The sequence below is a fragment of the Desmodus rotundus genome, chromosome 5, assembly GCF_022682495.2.
Source record: "Desmodus rotundus isolate HL8 chromosome 5, HLdesRot8A.1, whole genome shotgun sequence".
NCBI lineage: Eukaryota > Metazoa > Chordata > Mammalia > Chiroptera > Phyllostomidae > Desmodus > Desmodus rotundus.
Genome location: NC_071391.1, coordinates 163,300,957 through 163,315,985, shown reverse-complemented (window position 1 = coordinate 163,315,985; position 15,029 = coordinate 163,300,957). Strand labels below are relative to the sequence as shown.

The 15,029-nt window shown below is 58.1% G+C and overlaps 1 protein-coding gene across 1 annotated transcript in view; it reads right to left on the bottom strand.

The window, feature by feature from the left end:
• Positions 1 to 12,244: 12,244 nt before the first annotated feature.
• The window catches only part of NOL10 (nucleolar protein 10), a 72,625-nt gene continuing 69,840 nt past the window's right edge, over positions 12,245 to 15,029 (bottom strand). The window contains exon 22 of the mRNA XM_024552460.3: positions 12,245 to 12,634. The gene's annotated coding sequence lies outside the window, so the exon portion shown is untranslated. The remainder of the gene's footprint in view (positions 12,635 to 15,029) is intronic.

The following is a 15,029-nucleotide window of genomic DNA, read 5'->3' as shown; positions in this document are numbered from 1 at the left end:
GCGTGGAACGCGTTTATGAAAACCGTAAAGACCTTCTTGTTCATTTGCAAAGACCACCGACGGTCAGCAGGGAAGATGAAAAGTTATGAGTCAGAATTTAACAATAACAACAAAACAATCTTTGTGTGATTGGTGGGTTTAAAAGGGAAACGTGACTTCATCTGAGTAGATAAGGGGGCCCTTGTTATTGCCGGGCTGGCCGATTGATTGATTGATCGATTTGTCCGTTGTGGCTACCAAATAGTTTCACTTCACACAGTGTCGTCCTCAAGGTGCACCCTGGCTGTGGCGGGTGTCAGAACTGTACCCAAACTTCCTCCCGGTGGCCCTCCCTGCGACCTTGGCTGTTTCGCCCAAGGCTGATCTTTGTCTCCCACATAGGCCTTCCTTGTCTGTGCCTGGCTCTGACTCTTTGCTCTATTGGACCCTTCTGGAATGTTCTTCAGTTGTTCTTCTCAAGCCCTTGCTCATGCCTTGGAGCTCAGCTCAAGCCTGACTTTCTTGGGGAAGCATTCCTAACAGACATCTCTCCCCCTGGGGAGGGGGTGGGCTTTCTCTCTCCTGGGCCCCAGGACAGCCACAGTCTGCAGCCAGCAGCACCCTGGGTGTGACGCAGCCACCGGGCCTCCTTCAGGAGACGGGCATTGTGTTTCCCTGGTACCCCTGCCAGGCTCCACAGCAGGCTGTGCACACAGCAGGGGCCGATAAGTCAATGCTAAGTGCGTGGACAATAACCCGAGTTGTCCTGAGTACCCTCTGCACAGCGGGTCAGTTCGGCTGGCCCTCACGGGCCCGCCAGCCCAGTGGTGTGGGCATGAGGGCCGCTGCAGCCTGGGGTGAGGGCAGCTCAGCTTGGAGCCTGAGAGGCACCGGGTCTAGCTCCCGCTGGGCCGCTCAGTGGCTGCGGGACCTTGGCTAGCCTTGGCTGCTACATCTGTGGATGGGCAGCCCCTCTGGGGTGTCCAGGGTCACGTGGGCAGCAGTGGGGCACCACGAGTGGAGTGCCTCACTCTCCAGCTCTTAAAGGCGTGGAGTTCAGAGGGGGAGGCACTCACCCACCACCCCCTCCCTGCCCTAATCTCTCACTGGCCGTCACGACAACGACACGGCTCACCATGGCCGCCTGGCTCCTGATTTCACAGAGGAAAAGAATTAGTGACAAAACCGTACAAGGCTGGGTTCCTGGTCACCAGACTGCAAGGAAGGGTGTTAGGACCTGGGACCCGCCTTGCGCCCAGAGCACAGGGCCGTCTGATTCGCTTCCTGTCAGCTCCTGCGGCCGCCTGAGGCCGTTCCAACTTTTCCCCCAGTGCCGAGTCCTCGGAGCGGCTGGAATTTCCAAAGCTTTTCTCGCCAGTGACCCCTTGTCTGGCTGACCCCGTACTGAAAACAAGTCCAGACTCAGAGGAGGCTGAGGATGCCCGTTCCTGGGCTGTTATCTGTACTTGTTAATGGTTTCTTTTTAAAGAATCTATTTCGAATGCTTCTTTCTCAGTGACAGAAGTAGACAAATAATAGGCTTTGAGAAACGAGACACGAGACAGAGGCGCATAAAAGAAAATATAAAAGTCCCTCTCCCCCAGCGTCCCCCTAGCAACCCCTGGGGGAGAAGCCCAGGCCAGGAAGAAATTGTTGCTGTTAGAAAACACCGCTGCTTTCCCCCCCAAAGGAAGTGGGCCCTGTGGCCCCGGACGCTCTGTGCTCTGTCATCCCTGTCCCTGTGCCTTTCCCTGACGAGGGTGGCTCCTGGCAGGTCCAGCTCCCCAGGGCTGGCCGCCCGGCTGTGGTCACAGCTCCGCTACAACAGCCCAGCCCACAAGACACGCACGCCTGCTGCCCCTGCACCTGAAGGCCCCGGTGACCCACCACCGGCCCAGCAGGGACAGCCGGCCCCAGCCCTTCCTTCCGGAAGCCCTTCCTCTCCTGGATGCTGACCCACACGCGGCCTTGGGCGGGGCTTCACTCAGCAGCTGCTCAGGAACTTCCGGTGGGGAGAGGCTGCACCTGAGAGGCGACACAGTCCAGGCCTGTCCCGCATACGTTGGGTCGAAAGTGGGCTCCGTACTCCCTGGAAAGGAGGGGAGAACCTAGAAGAGGAGGCTTTGGAACGTCAAAGGGAAGTGTCGTTAGACACAGCAGGGTGCCACTGTCTAGATTTTGTTTACTGCCTGGGTAACGTGACCTGAAAAGGTTGGATCGAATCAAATCGAAACCTTGACCGGGTGCTTAATGCTGGAGGCCTAAAACATGGTCTCTCCCTTCAAGGAAATATAAAGTCACGGGTATTTCTGTCACTTCTGCCCAATTTGACATTACCTTTCAGCACCTCCTCCCTGGGGTGCTTTCCTTGCCCTCATGGCCCAAAATGGCTGCTGGAACCTGGCCATTATGCTAAAATTCCAGCCATCAGGGAGGAGGCAGGAAATTGGAAGGGCTGTTCCCTCCTGGAGGAACCTTGGCACCTGGAAGTGGCACTTATCATTTTGTCACGTCACCTTGTGCAGAACTCAGTGACATGGCCACCCCAGCTCCAGGAAGGCTGGGAAGTACAGTCTTTATTCCAGGGGGCACGTGCTGGCATCCAGGTTTCCAAGGGAAGGAGGGAGGCGAGGTATTGGGACATAACAAGCGCACAGTCCACACAAGGGCATGCTGGTGTGTGGAGAGCGGTGGGGTCCAGGGACGCTGGGCTGTGACAGGCCCTTCGACCCCAGAACCACCGGGCCTGCGTGCCCCTGCTGCTTATGAAGGTCCCCAGAATTGCAGGTTGAAAGGCCTTCGGGACTGCTTGTCCCCATACCTTCCCCACCGGCAGTGACATCAGTAGCTCTCTTGTCACAAGAGGGTTCCCCTCTTCTGCTGGTACAGACCCTTCGACAGGCACTTGTCACCTTCCTAGGGGGTTGTCCTTTCTTTGACTTACATGTTCTTTCTTAGGCTTGAACTTGAACCTGCTCGAAACTTCTACCCAGCGACAATTAAATGCAGCAACACAAACTGAGTGCCAGGCGGGGGACACTGGGGACCATTGAGACCCGACTCCTAGATGTGTGCAGAGTGGCACTGAGCTTGAGGGCACGGGAGTGTCCCTGTGGGTGAGTGGCATAGGGCACCCCCAGGGAAGTGGGAGCAGGGTGCGGGCAGGAGACTGGTCAGGGGGTTGCGGCTTTGTCCTCAGGCCACTGTTTTCCAAGCGCCTTTGGCCACCGAGCCCTTTCTCCAGCCCCAGAGTGAAAGCCCAGTGTGGCAGCCCCTCTGTGAGGGGAGGGGGACCGCAGGGTGCCCCTGCTCGGCTCCCCGGGCCCCCACACCCCCTGAAATGATGCTGTCCTTCTCCTGTTGGGCCCTGTCTACAGGCCATCATGACAAAAGTCCCGGGGGCAGGACACCCCCAATGTCACTGCCCTGCTGAGAGGAGGGGGGCCAGGGTAGGCCATGCTCCCGCCGGCTGGGCCGGGCCACACCTCCCGGGGTCAGGCGGCTGGTCGGCACCCGGCAGGCTTTTTCCATATTTACTCCCCAGAGTTCCGCCCGACAATTCAGAGGAAACACTCTCGGCCCCAGCTGTCCAGGATACACGTGTGCACAGCCTTTTTCCAGGGAGGGAGCCGCCGCTCGGGCGTCCTGCTCTTGGGAAGGAAGCCCAGCCCGCATGTCAGGAAGCAATAATGCGGCACTGCTGATTTCACGGCCACTCGGCTCCCCGGCTGTTGCAGGCATCCTTCCTCAAACTCCGGCACCACGTGGTATGCAGCGGGCGGGGGCGGCCGCCCTGCTCCATCCACCAACAACCCTGGTCCAAGGGACGGCGGAATGCCAGGCCCTGCCAGGCCCATGTGCTGACTTCCCTTCCAACACGCACACCACCCTGCTCAAGCCCCACCTTTGGGGGATTCGGGCTCCCACTTGCCCAGGGACCCTCTTTTCCATCCTGACCTGTAAGGCGAGCCTCAGTCAGCCATGGTCTTTCCCTCCACTCCCGAGGGCCACGAGGAAAATCACAAACCCCGACCTGTGCCTGGAGGGTGTCTGGGGTGAGGCCACGGGGTCTCCCTCAGGGTGCCAGCTGCGTTGCTTTGCTGGGACAGCCCTAACAAAGGGCCCCAAACTGGGCCCCAGTGGGCCTGGTTGGCGTTCAAGCTGGCCTGTGAGGCTGGTGGGGGCCTCTCCCAAGATGTCATCCGGTATTCCCGAATGCCAGCTGTTCTGTCGTGGTGCCCACGGGGACAATGGCAGCAGAGGTATTCAAACAGGTGGCCTCAGATGCAGTCAGCATGCACCCATATTCTCTCACGCCGAGGAGCTGAGCTCCACCACGGTTGGGGTGGCGTGAAATGATTGTGTCCCTACGAGGGCTGGCGTGCAAGGTGACTCACCTGCAATTAGACAAGGGGCAATTAGCAGGACAAGCAGACGCTTTGGGAGAACAGGGTCCTGGAACCCATGCCTGGTGGCTCAGGGCTGGCTCAGGCCCGCCCTGCTGACGCAGCAGCACTGAGCCAAGGGACGGAGCTGGCGCCGGCTCCTGGCGGCCACAGAGGCCCTGCCACACGCCTGCACTGCGCTAGGCGCCCCTTCCGGTCTGGGAGCTGGGTGGGTCCTCTCGTTTGGCTCCCATCTTCCCTCTGACGCGCAGCTCACTGCCCCTTGCTCTCCAGCTCCGGTGGAGTCTCGGGTGTCCATCGTCCCCAAAGCTCAAACGCAAGCGGTCACAACACAGGCCCAGACCCTGGGAGCCTGACTGTGGGCGGCAAACACGCACTAGGTGAGGAAGCGGGAGGCTTGCCCAATTTGGAGAACCCCGGCCAATAGACCAGCTGACTCAGTCGGGAAAGCCTGACGTCTGCCTCAAACGCTTCACCTGGGGTCGCAGTGCTGACGCGGCTTCATTCTCCTTTTCCTGACGGCCACTGCGTGCCCGCACTCACTGTGTCCACAGACACCCATCGAGCATCGCGGGCAAAGCTCCGGCCCCCTTGCTGGGGGGCGCTGGGGGGCACCGGGAGGCACGCAGGGAGAGGGCAACTTGGGCATACCAGGTGGGAGCGGGGGCTGTTCCTGAGGGGACCTAGGAGAGGGGGGCCTGACCCATGAGTGTGATGGGCAGAGCAAGTCAGGGATGGACTGTCCCCAGGAGGCAGGGCCGAGAAGCCCAGCCCCACCGTGGGGTACAGAGACCAGGGTGCTCTGTGACAAATTCCTCCAAGTGTGGAAGTTGCGCTGGCACCGGGTCATCGGTGGATGCTACGTGAGTTTTGAGGTGTGTGCTGGAAACGTGGACATTGAGGGAGACCCTGGGGAGCGCTCAGAAAGAGACCGTGGAGCTGGAGAAGTTGTCTCAGGCTCCCGGAGCATCCCAGGCAACCTCGAGCACTGTGTCAGCAGAAGCCAGGTGGCAAAGGCCATTCTGATGAGGCCTCGGGGGAAACGAGGACCGTGGTCCCGGGGCCTGGAGGAGAGGAGACCCCTGCTACCCGGCTGCCTCCTGTTTGTGGTCTAGCGTCTGGGGGACGAAAGAACTCGTGAGCCCTGCTCGCGGTCTCTCGGCACAGTGGCGAGGGAGTGGCCCGGCTGGCTCTCCTGGGCTTCTCGTGGTGAAACGCCAGGGACACAGGCTTTGAACACACAAGGGTGAAGCACCAAGGAACCAGAACTTAAAGACTGGGAGACTTCTCAGCCTAGCCACATCGTGAGAAACGAAAAAACATGGGTGACAGAGAACACTAGGGGTGTAGCCAAGCGACCCCTTGTAGAAAGTAGACTAAGAAATTAAGGCAGCCTGGGGTCTTCTGGAATGTTCCCTTGGGGATGAAGGAAGAGGGGCTTTTTCAGAGGCAGGTTTTTGTTATCAAACATGTTCGGAACACAGTAGGTCAAGTTCAAGTAAGCAGCACTAAAGGCAGCCAGCCCACAAGCACTCAGACCCCCCACTCCTGGGGACTCGACTCCGGCTCAGCCTCAGGAGAGCGTGGTCTGGGACAACCAGGGTGGCTCGCGCTCAGGGCAGCCTCCTGTGGTCGGAGCAGCGTCTGCGGATGCACCCTGGTGCCTGATTCTTCAGGGATCTCCCACCTGTCCTCCAGCCAGGGAAGGGCCTCCTGACACCCAGCCCTGCACCAGGGGACCCTCTGGGGGTTCACTGCTGAGGAAGACCGGGTCCTGGCCTTGGGGACTTAGTTCCCTTCCCCGTGACAAGATAGTACACCCTTGGTGACCATGGAGGGCAGATCAGGGCCCTGTGGGGCCACCGTCCTCAGCATTTACCTGAAGTCCCATCCAGTGGCACCTGAGGTTCAGAACGGAACCTGGGGACAGCCACACCCAGTCCACTTCTATTCCAAGACAGGGCTCTTATCTGACAGGTCTAGGGTCAGGGCCAGGGTTAGGGTCATGGGCATGGTGAGGTCCCCACCAGCAGTGCCGCCAGGAGGCCAGCTCAGCGCGGACATCGGGTGCCGAGGCTGGGGTTGAGGCTGCCATGACAAGAAGGCTGAGAGTCAGTGGCCCAGAGAAACTGCCTTCCAGCTCTGTCACACGGTGGCCTGGGAGGGGTAGTCTGAGCGGGTGGGGGGCCCAGCGGCAAGCAGCCATTGAGGGGCCCGGGTTTCTTCCATCCAGGGCTCTGCCATCTCCTCGTGGGCACGGTCAGGCTCGTCCACACCACGTTTGCACACCACGTACTCAGTGTCACGACCCATGCTCTTCACAATGGCCGAGAGACCAATTCCCGCCCCCACCCCAACCCATTTTCACTTATCTAGTGAATGGCATTCTCAGGCCAGCACAAGCCCCAGTTAGCAGCGGGAAGCTTGCTTAGCACAGGGCTGGTGTTTGGCTCAGGGAAGGCCACTGTTACCGGGGGGACCAAAAACGCCTGGAATATTCTTGTCAAAGGTGGGCCCCTTGTAGTCCAGGCTTCCCCTACTAGGTGAGTGTTCTAGAAACCCATCTGTAACCATGTACCAGCTGGTGTTGTTGTGAGAGGCTGTGTTCGGCTTCAGTGAATTTTTTTTTTGAAGACTCTTTCAATGCATTTACCCATTTCATGATGGGTGATTTGCAAGTGCACCTGCCCACGCTGGGTGTTCAGCAGTTTTTGACCAAAAACGGCATGACCCCTGTGCCCCGCTGTCCTTACTCACCTGGTCTCATCCCCAGCGACTGTTTTTGTTTCCCTGAATGAAGTCCTCAAAAGGAAACGTTTTGACAATGTGGAAGAGGTGGAACAAAAAATGGCAGCAGCACTAAGAGGCACCAAAATCAACGAGTTCACAAACTGTTCTGAGCAGTGGGGCAAGTGTCTCAATAGGTGAATTGCATCCAACAGAGAGGACTTGGAAGGTGACTGACGTTTAAACATGTAAGAAGAAACACAATTTTTTATAAATAAACTCCGTTTTGGGGGGTCCTCCCTCGTATGGTGGAGCAGAGGCTGGCCCAGGGCCCCCACGGGGCCACCCCAGCTTCACAGGCGCAGATCATGCCAGAGAGGAGGAGGGGAGGGAACGTCAACGGAGCCACCTGCAGGATGTGGGTGTCTGGGGGGGATCTCCGAACTTGGCCACCATGAAGGAAATGTTCTTCATTTTCCTTTAGACTTGCATGTAACCTGGGCACTCAGCTGGGACTGTTTCCTATTCTGAGGCTCTTCCAAACGGTTGTGCTTGCGGGGCCCTTCCCAAACACACGCCCAGGGGAAGGAACCAGAAGGATCAGGGCTTCTGTGGACCTGCTGGTCTATTCCCTCAGCTCCCCATGCTCCCCAAGTGTTTTAACAGGGAGCTGGTGGCGGAGGACAACCTGGGGACAGGGAGCCGTGGGGCTCCTGGAGGCTGCTTCTGGATCCGCCCCCCAGCAGCAGGGTGAGGTGGAATGTGACTCGGGCAAGTTGAGAGGCAACTGGGTGTCTCTACCCCTCACTCAGGCTTCTGTTGCGACCCAGAAACAAGCGCACCGGTGGCTTCGTGCACTCCGGGTCCCCTCAGCGCCTGCAAGGCCCTCCTCGGGACCTCACTGGGCGCAGTCTCCACTGTGGGTCCATCGCCACTGCACCTGTGGCTGAGCTGGATGCCTGCTGGGCTGAGAGGAGGGGGAACACCCACAGCATTTCCCAGGCGCTGTCAGATTCTTTACACACTTTATCTCATTAAACGTCCCCACAGCTAAGGGAGGTATGAATAATGATGTCCATGTGACAGATGAAGAAGTCCAGGAAGATTTAGTGACGTCTCCAGGTTTCCTTGAGCATGTGGCGCCTGGGAGCCTGCCTGGAGGTGGCATGGTCCTCGAGACCAGGATGTTGCTATGGTTACCCGTAACCAGTATGGAACTCTCCACTTGCACATTTGATAAAGTTCACGAAGGTGCAGGCCACTCCCACTCTGAAGGCTTTTTTAAGGGCACTCCCAGCCCCACAAGAATAAGGCCCATCCCCGGACAGGGCAGACTCATGGGGTGCTCTGTCTCCTCCACCCTTTGCATGGATTGGGACAGGGCTGCGTGGCTGATACCCAGTCGTCTGGGCCTGGGAAGGGCTAGACGTGGTTAACTTGAGGGCTGCGAGTACAGGCGACGACGGCCTTGCGAACCCAACTGCCAAGATGACGGTGTGGCCCCAGGACCCCCGGGCTGAGAGCGAGCCGGCAGTGTCAGCATCCCCATGGCCTGCGTGTACTTGACCACACGAAAGGCACTGCCCCTACTCACTAGGCCAGACCCCAGGGAAAGTAATGATTTCCCAGCTGTCATTTCTCAATCAGTCTTCAAAGACCCACCCCCACCCCTCTGGCAAGAGGAATGCCCCCGATGGGCAAAGAGAAGCTCTGGAATAATCTACCACGGACAGCTGCCAGGGCGGCCTTCGCAGGTTGGTGTCAAGGTTCCACAAAGCAACATCCCAGCGCAGCTGGACTCAGGCCCCCAGGGTCCCCACTTGCGTCGTCCCTCCCGTCTTTGCTCTGAGGTGTGCTCTCAGCCACGCTCCGGAATCTCTTCGGCTCCACGACTCACCGCTGGCCCCGAACCTTCGCTCCCGTCCTGACACGGCCGCTGGTGTCCATGAAGCGTGGGCCAAACCCCCTGCGCTTCCCCACGTCCACAGGTCCATCGATTCATCCGCAAGGCTGGACGAAGACCTCACTGTGTGTGGAGGAGTTGTAAGCCTGGCGCACAGCAGGGGAGGGCAAGTGTCAGTGTGTGGTTAATTCCATGCGTCTGAATGACGGGGCCACGGGGCACCCCAAGGTCCAGTCATACGCTATTCCGGCTGTGTCCGCGGGGTGCCCACGGACAAGGTGGCTATTTGAGTCAGTGCACTAAGTAAAAGCGAGGGCCCAGGGTAAGCTGGGTGGGCGGGCTGTGACCAGTCAGCGGAAGACGTGAGTGGCACAGAAAGGCTGGTAAGAGGGGACCCGGCCTTCGGGCCAGACTGAACGCCAGCTCTCCTGGTTCTGCAGGCAGTGGCCTCTCCGATGGGAACTCACATGCCTGCTCTCCCAGGGCCCCAGCTGGGTTGCCCACCGCACATCGAGGGGTTGTTGGCCTCTGTGGTCACGTGACTGAGTCCTTCCAGTCAGTCTCTCTCTCTCTCCAATCAGTAAGAACACGTCCTCAGGTGAGCATTAAAAAAGAAGTTACGTGAACACAAGCGCTGCCAGGCTGTGACATACTACTTGGTACCTCGTCGGCTACTGAGTGAGCAACGGACAGGGGGCAAGTGCAGAGTGGAGACGCAGGTACCCCCCGGGCAGGATGGAGGGGACAGCGTACTCCCTCACCATAGGCAGAACACACATAATCTAAAGCTTAGAAACGGTTTATTTCTGGGATTTCCCATTTAACATGTTGGGCACGGTTGACCATGGGGAACTGAGACTGTGGACGGTGCGGCTGTGGGTTAGGGGAGGTGATGGTACCGTGACCGTCTCTTTGTTTTACACAGCCAGCAGCCACCCAGTGCCCATGGATGCCAGGCCCCGCGGGCTCATTCGTTCAAATGGACTTGCCCAGGAGGAGCAGCGGCGAGGTCGGGCTGGTCCACGTGAGCCTGTCAGTAAAGTTTCTTTACGACCGTACAGCCCAGCGAAATAAAACTGGCGGATTATTGGGAGAGCTATAGCCACGCCTTTTCACGTTGTTCATAAACTGTCGTCACGGTGACCCTCTTAAAACAAGATGCAGCCCGGTCTGAAGAACCCGAGACCTAATTACCTAGTGCTTTGTGCCGGGTCACGCCCTTCTTCTGAGTCCTTCAGTGCGCCCGCCCCGTTAAGCGCTGTAAACACCCTCTGAAGTCGTGGGGGGGCAGGGGCTATAAAACCCATCCCGCAGACAAGGACGCCGAGGCCCGGGAGCTCCCCGCGGGCACGTCTGGGCAGACCCGGCCTCCTTGCGTCTCCCCCCGCCCCTGTCTCCACCATCGGCAGGCTCCGTGCTCCTCTGGAAGCCCTGCCGCCCCAAAGGCTCAGCTTCCCGCAATGCGGTCTGGGGACCCCAGGGCCCACTGCCATCTGTGTGCAGAAGAGGCCGCCGGGCCAGGACGCTGCAGGGCAGAGAGGCAGACGCCAGGGGGCCAGGGGGTAGGCGTGCTGCTCCCAGTGGACTCAGCCTGTGGAGACTGTGTCCCTGGTTCCCGGACGCCGGTGCTCCCAGGAGCCGTGGGGCCACGGAGGCATCAGCCGACGCCTATCCCAAGAGTGTGACATTCCATGGTGGCCACAGTGGCCGCGCCCTAGCTCAGCGGTCCTCACAGTGGGGCCCAGCCCCGGCAGCGGTCACGTCAGAAACGGTTTCTGGCCCCAGCTCAGAGCCACTGAGTCAGACTCTGCCTAGAATGTTCCTCCCCCAGATGTCCCGGCTGACTGCCCTCCTGGAAGACTTTCCTCAGATCCTGCTTGTCCACAAGGCCTCTCCCGACACAGCCCCACGGATTCAGCGACGGGATTCACCTCCCGGCCCTTGTCACCTTCACTGCGTTGCTGGATGTGGTCTGTGTCCCTCGTGACAGTGTGAGCCCCACGAGAACAGGGCCCTCTGCTGAGCTGCTTGCACAGCATGATCAGTGACTAGGGACCCGAAGCACGAGTTCTGCCCAGGGTGCTGGATGAGGGGCAGGAGCACGAACAGTGCCGGGGAGGGCATGGCCGAAGAGCTGCCTCGGGAGAGCAGAAGTTGAGGCTCCCGTGGGTCTCCCAGACGAGGGGTGCAGAGGCTGTTCGGGAAGTGCCTCTGGCCACCCAGGAGAGGTGACCCCAGGTAAGGAGCAGCAACAGTGCCTGAGAGCCACAGTGCACGAGGGTGCGGACAGACAGCAGGCGGGCACCCAGGGACGGAGGACCCCGCAGGGGAAGAGGAGACAGGGAGGGGCCTCGGGGAGGAGACACTCACCTGGCTCTGCAGCAACCTGGGAGGCAGATTGGGCAAGGGGATGGGAGGGGGGTGGGGAGCGAGGCTTCAACTTCCCGCCTCCAAGCCCCCCTTGGAGCACCTGAAACAGGACAGAGGCCCACTGCTCCCCGGCTCGGGACTGGAGCGGTGCGTTCAAAGGGGTATGACCGGGACACATGGCCAGGCTGGTGGCTGGGCCGCTGACCTTGAAGGTCCCTACGATTCGTGGTTCTTTCCTGAACCTGGAAGAAACCCCAGGCTCTGAGGGAGACGCAGCTGGCCTCCCTCCCAGCCCACAGGGAAGCGCTGGGCCTACAGCTCTGAAGTCCCACCTGGGCTGACAAAGTGGTCAGCGAGTCGAGCAACAGCTTCCTCCTCAGTCACACATGCTGTGGGACTCGCCCAGCCGGAAGCCCCCAGCTGGCGAGGGGGGCTTCCAGCCGCTGCGGGAGAGCCGGGCACCAGACACCACTCACGGGCGGGGTGCTGCGTCCCTTCCAAAACCTGGCGCCCGGCCCCCATGTCTTCAAGCGCAGGGACAGGACTCTTCCTAAGGAATTCCCCTTCAGCTAGTATGTGCGCACGGCGCGGGCTCCAGGTCTGAGCAGCGGGCAGCCCGCCCCCCAGTTCCCGAAACAGCTCACTCGAAGATGGCGGTTAGACGTTCTTCGTGGCACTCGTGAGTTCTGGAAAATTTCTAAGTGGATAAAAAAATAAATTCTGAGACTAAAAACGATGAGGACTGGAAATTTCAAAAAGATATGTAGCATCCTAAATCCAGCTACTATACATGTGCTCATATATTTATGAGGAAACTCCAAAAATAAGGCAATTCCATTATTTTCCTAAGGAGGAAAAAAAAATTTATGCCAACTTGGATATACAAACTTTTTGGGGTGGAAGGAATAACCCAGTACCTGCTTATAGTGCTTATTTGTACATACACTTTTTCTAACACTTTGCTGTCCTCTTTCAAAGTTTTGAGTAGAATCCAGTCGCTCTAACACATTCACCGACTTTGGACTGGTCTTGAACTGGAATACATTACTTTCGGCATTCTCAAACGCAAAAGGGAAACCCGTCCTCAGGGAAGCCGGTTCGCAGGGGGCTACGAAGCACGTGAAGACGGGCTCTTCACCGAGTGTAAAGTGAAGTCACGTCACGGCCACCGTCTCTTTGCTTAAAGATCCTGGCGGCGGCAGCTCCAGGGGTTTCTTTCGCCTTCATGGCCACACAGGTGAAGTGAGGCCTGAAAGTCATTTCAAAACCAAAATCAATCAAATAAAAAAATCAGATTTTTAACACATTGAAAGTTTCCCTAAGAACCACACAAATCTCTTAACTTTTCTTCTTCAACCACTAAAACTGTGCTTCTACAAAATCTGTTTTGCATCTCATGTATGCTGCAGAGACAGCTTTGAAACAGGAAGATACTCATCTCACACATTCGGTCCAAAAACACTCTCACGGAACCTGCAGCGAAACGCCTCCCAGCACCAATCGGCCATCTGCTCACTGGAGACCCGGGCTTCTCTGGGTGGCCGGTGTGCGGCCCGACGACCCCACTGGACACCCCCTCCGCCGGAAAGATGGTGTCTAAAGGCCTCTCCCAGTGCGCGTGGGCTGGACTAAGTGACAGAGGGTAGGGGCAAGGATGATGTGCAGCCTCTGATGCCAGGCGATGACAGCACTGTAGCTCCCACCCTGGTCTCTTGCTCTCCTGGGTCCCTTGCTGGGGGGAAGGTGGGTCCCATGTCACGAGGACACTCAGCAGCCCCCGGAGAGGCCTGCGGCGAGGCCCCAGGCCCCCTGCCCAAAGCCAGGCCCAATCCTGGAAGGTAGCCTGCGGCTCCGGTCAGGCCTTCTGGGGACCGCAGCTTCCGCTGACATCTCGGCAGGACGCTCGCTCGTGAGAGGCGACTGCCACACCCATGTAGAGAGTCACGAGTCATGCCAGTCAGTATCCTCACTTTCTCCTTTTCCTGGGGCTTAGTCCCAGTAGCACGCAGCCAAGCGGGAGTTCCTCCCACCTCAGAGAAAACCCTCTCTGGGCCTCACGCGTCCTATGTTCTGCTCCTCTGCATCCAAAACTCCTTCCCAATGTCTGCAGACACTCATTCTGATCCCCTTTTCCCTATCCTCTCCCCAACTCCGACTGGGCCTTCCAGCTCCCCGCCCCTGAAACCGCTCTGCTCCAGTGGGGCCTGCCCGGTTGGCATTGAACCCAAAGCTCCTTCTTCAGTCCTCGCCGTATTTGTTTAATAAACATTTACGGAGTGGCTACTACCCGTCGGCCACCGTACTAGACACTGGAAACAGAGCGGTGAACTGAACAGACCGAAGAGCCCGACCCCTTCCTTGCGGGCTTCCATCCCCGTGTGGGGCGGGGGTGGCAAAGCGCTGCAAATATTTATGGATAAAATGATACGTCTGGGATCAAAATGTTTCCAAATAATAGGGCCAATGGGGAGGAGTCAAGATGAAACAAAATGAGCTTTTGTTGTTAATTATTGAAGCTTCTGATGAGTACATGGGAGCTCATTAAACTGATCTCCACTTGGGTATATGTTTGAAATTTTCCACAATAAAAAGTTTCCCTAAGTACATCATGTCTGCCGGGTATCCGCTGCAAGAAGGGCACAGGGCGTGCTGAGAGCAGGGGAGCGACAGCTTTAAAGAGGGTGGTTGTGACTGGAAGGGAGTGGGGGCCACGGGGACCCAAGGCTTGAGGGAACGCCAGAATGTTCTAGAAACGGCAAGGTTGGTGTGGGAGGACAGCGAGCACACGGGAGAGCAGCCGGCCAGCCACGCTGCGCCTCACGGCTGGGCGAGGTTTGGCTCTTCCTCTGAGGCTGAGCCACGGGGCCTTTGTGCAAACAGTTAGGTTTTGAAGTAGCCCTCGCCGGTCAGCCGGCGCCCCTCATTACCTCTACTGCCCACCCCGCTCTGCCTCAGCCGGCCACCCTGCAGCCTCGCCCGGCTCCTCTCTTCCCCTCACGGCCAGTCAGGGGCTCCCCTGCTTGGGCTTGGGGCCGGGCCACCCGCTCCCACCCCAGAGCCCCCCGTCTTGTCACAGCAGCAGGACAATGAACGACGGGGCTGTTCGCAAGAGTCAGAGAGCCACACAAGGGTCCTGGGGACTTCGGTAATGCCAGCTGAAGGCGTAAGAAAGCACACCCTGCCTGGCACGTCAAAGAATGGCACTAAGCCCAGGCCGGGGGGCTCAGCTGGGTGGAGTGTTGTCCTGCGCGACAAAAAGTTGAAGGTTCGATCCCCAGTCGGGGCCACATAAGGGAGGCAACCGACTGACGTTTATCTCTCACATTGAGGTGTCTCTCCCTCTCCTGTCCTCTCTCTCACCATCCTCCGGTGAGGGTTAAAAAAAAAAATGTCATTAAGATTTGCCCAATATGTGACTAAGTATTTGCTTCTGCTCTTACGACAAATGGGGAATCCATGGATAACAAAAGTAAAACTATATTCTAACGAGTAGAACTCAGGTTCCCTCTCAAATCTCATATACCCAGAAAAAAAAACCCCCAAACCCTGTAAATGACCCTGAGGTACTTTTATTACATGTAGGTGTTTCATAAAGTTACCACGTCCGTTTAAAAAATAACTTGGGTGATAGTTATTACAGAAAT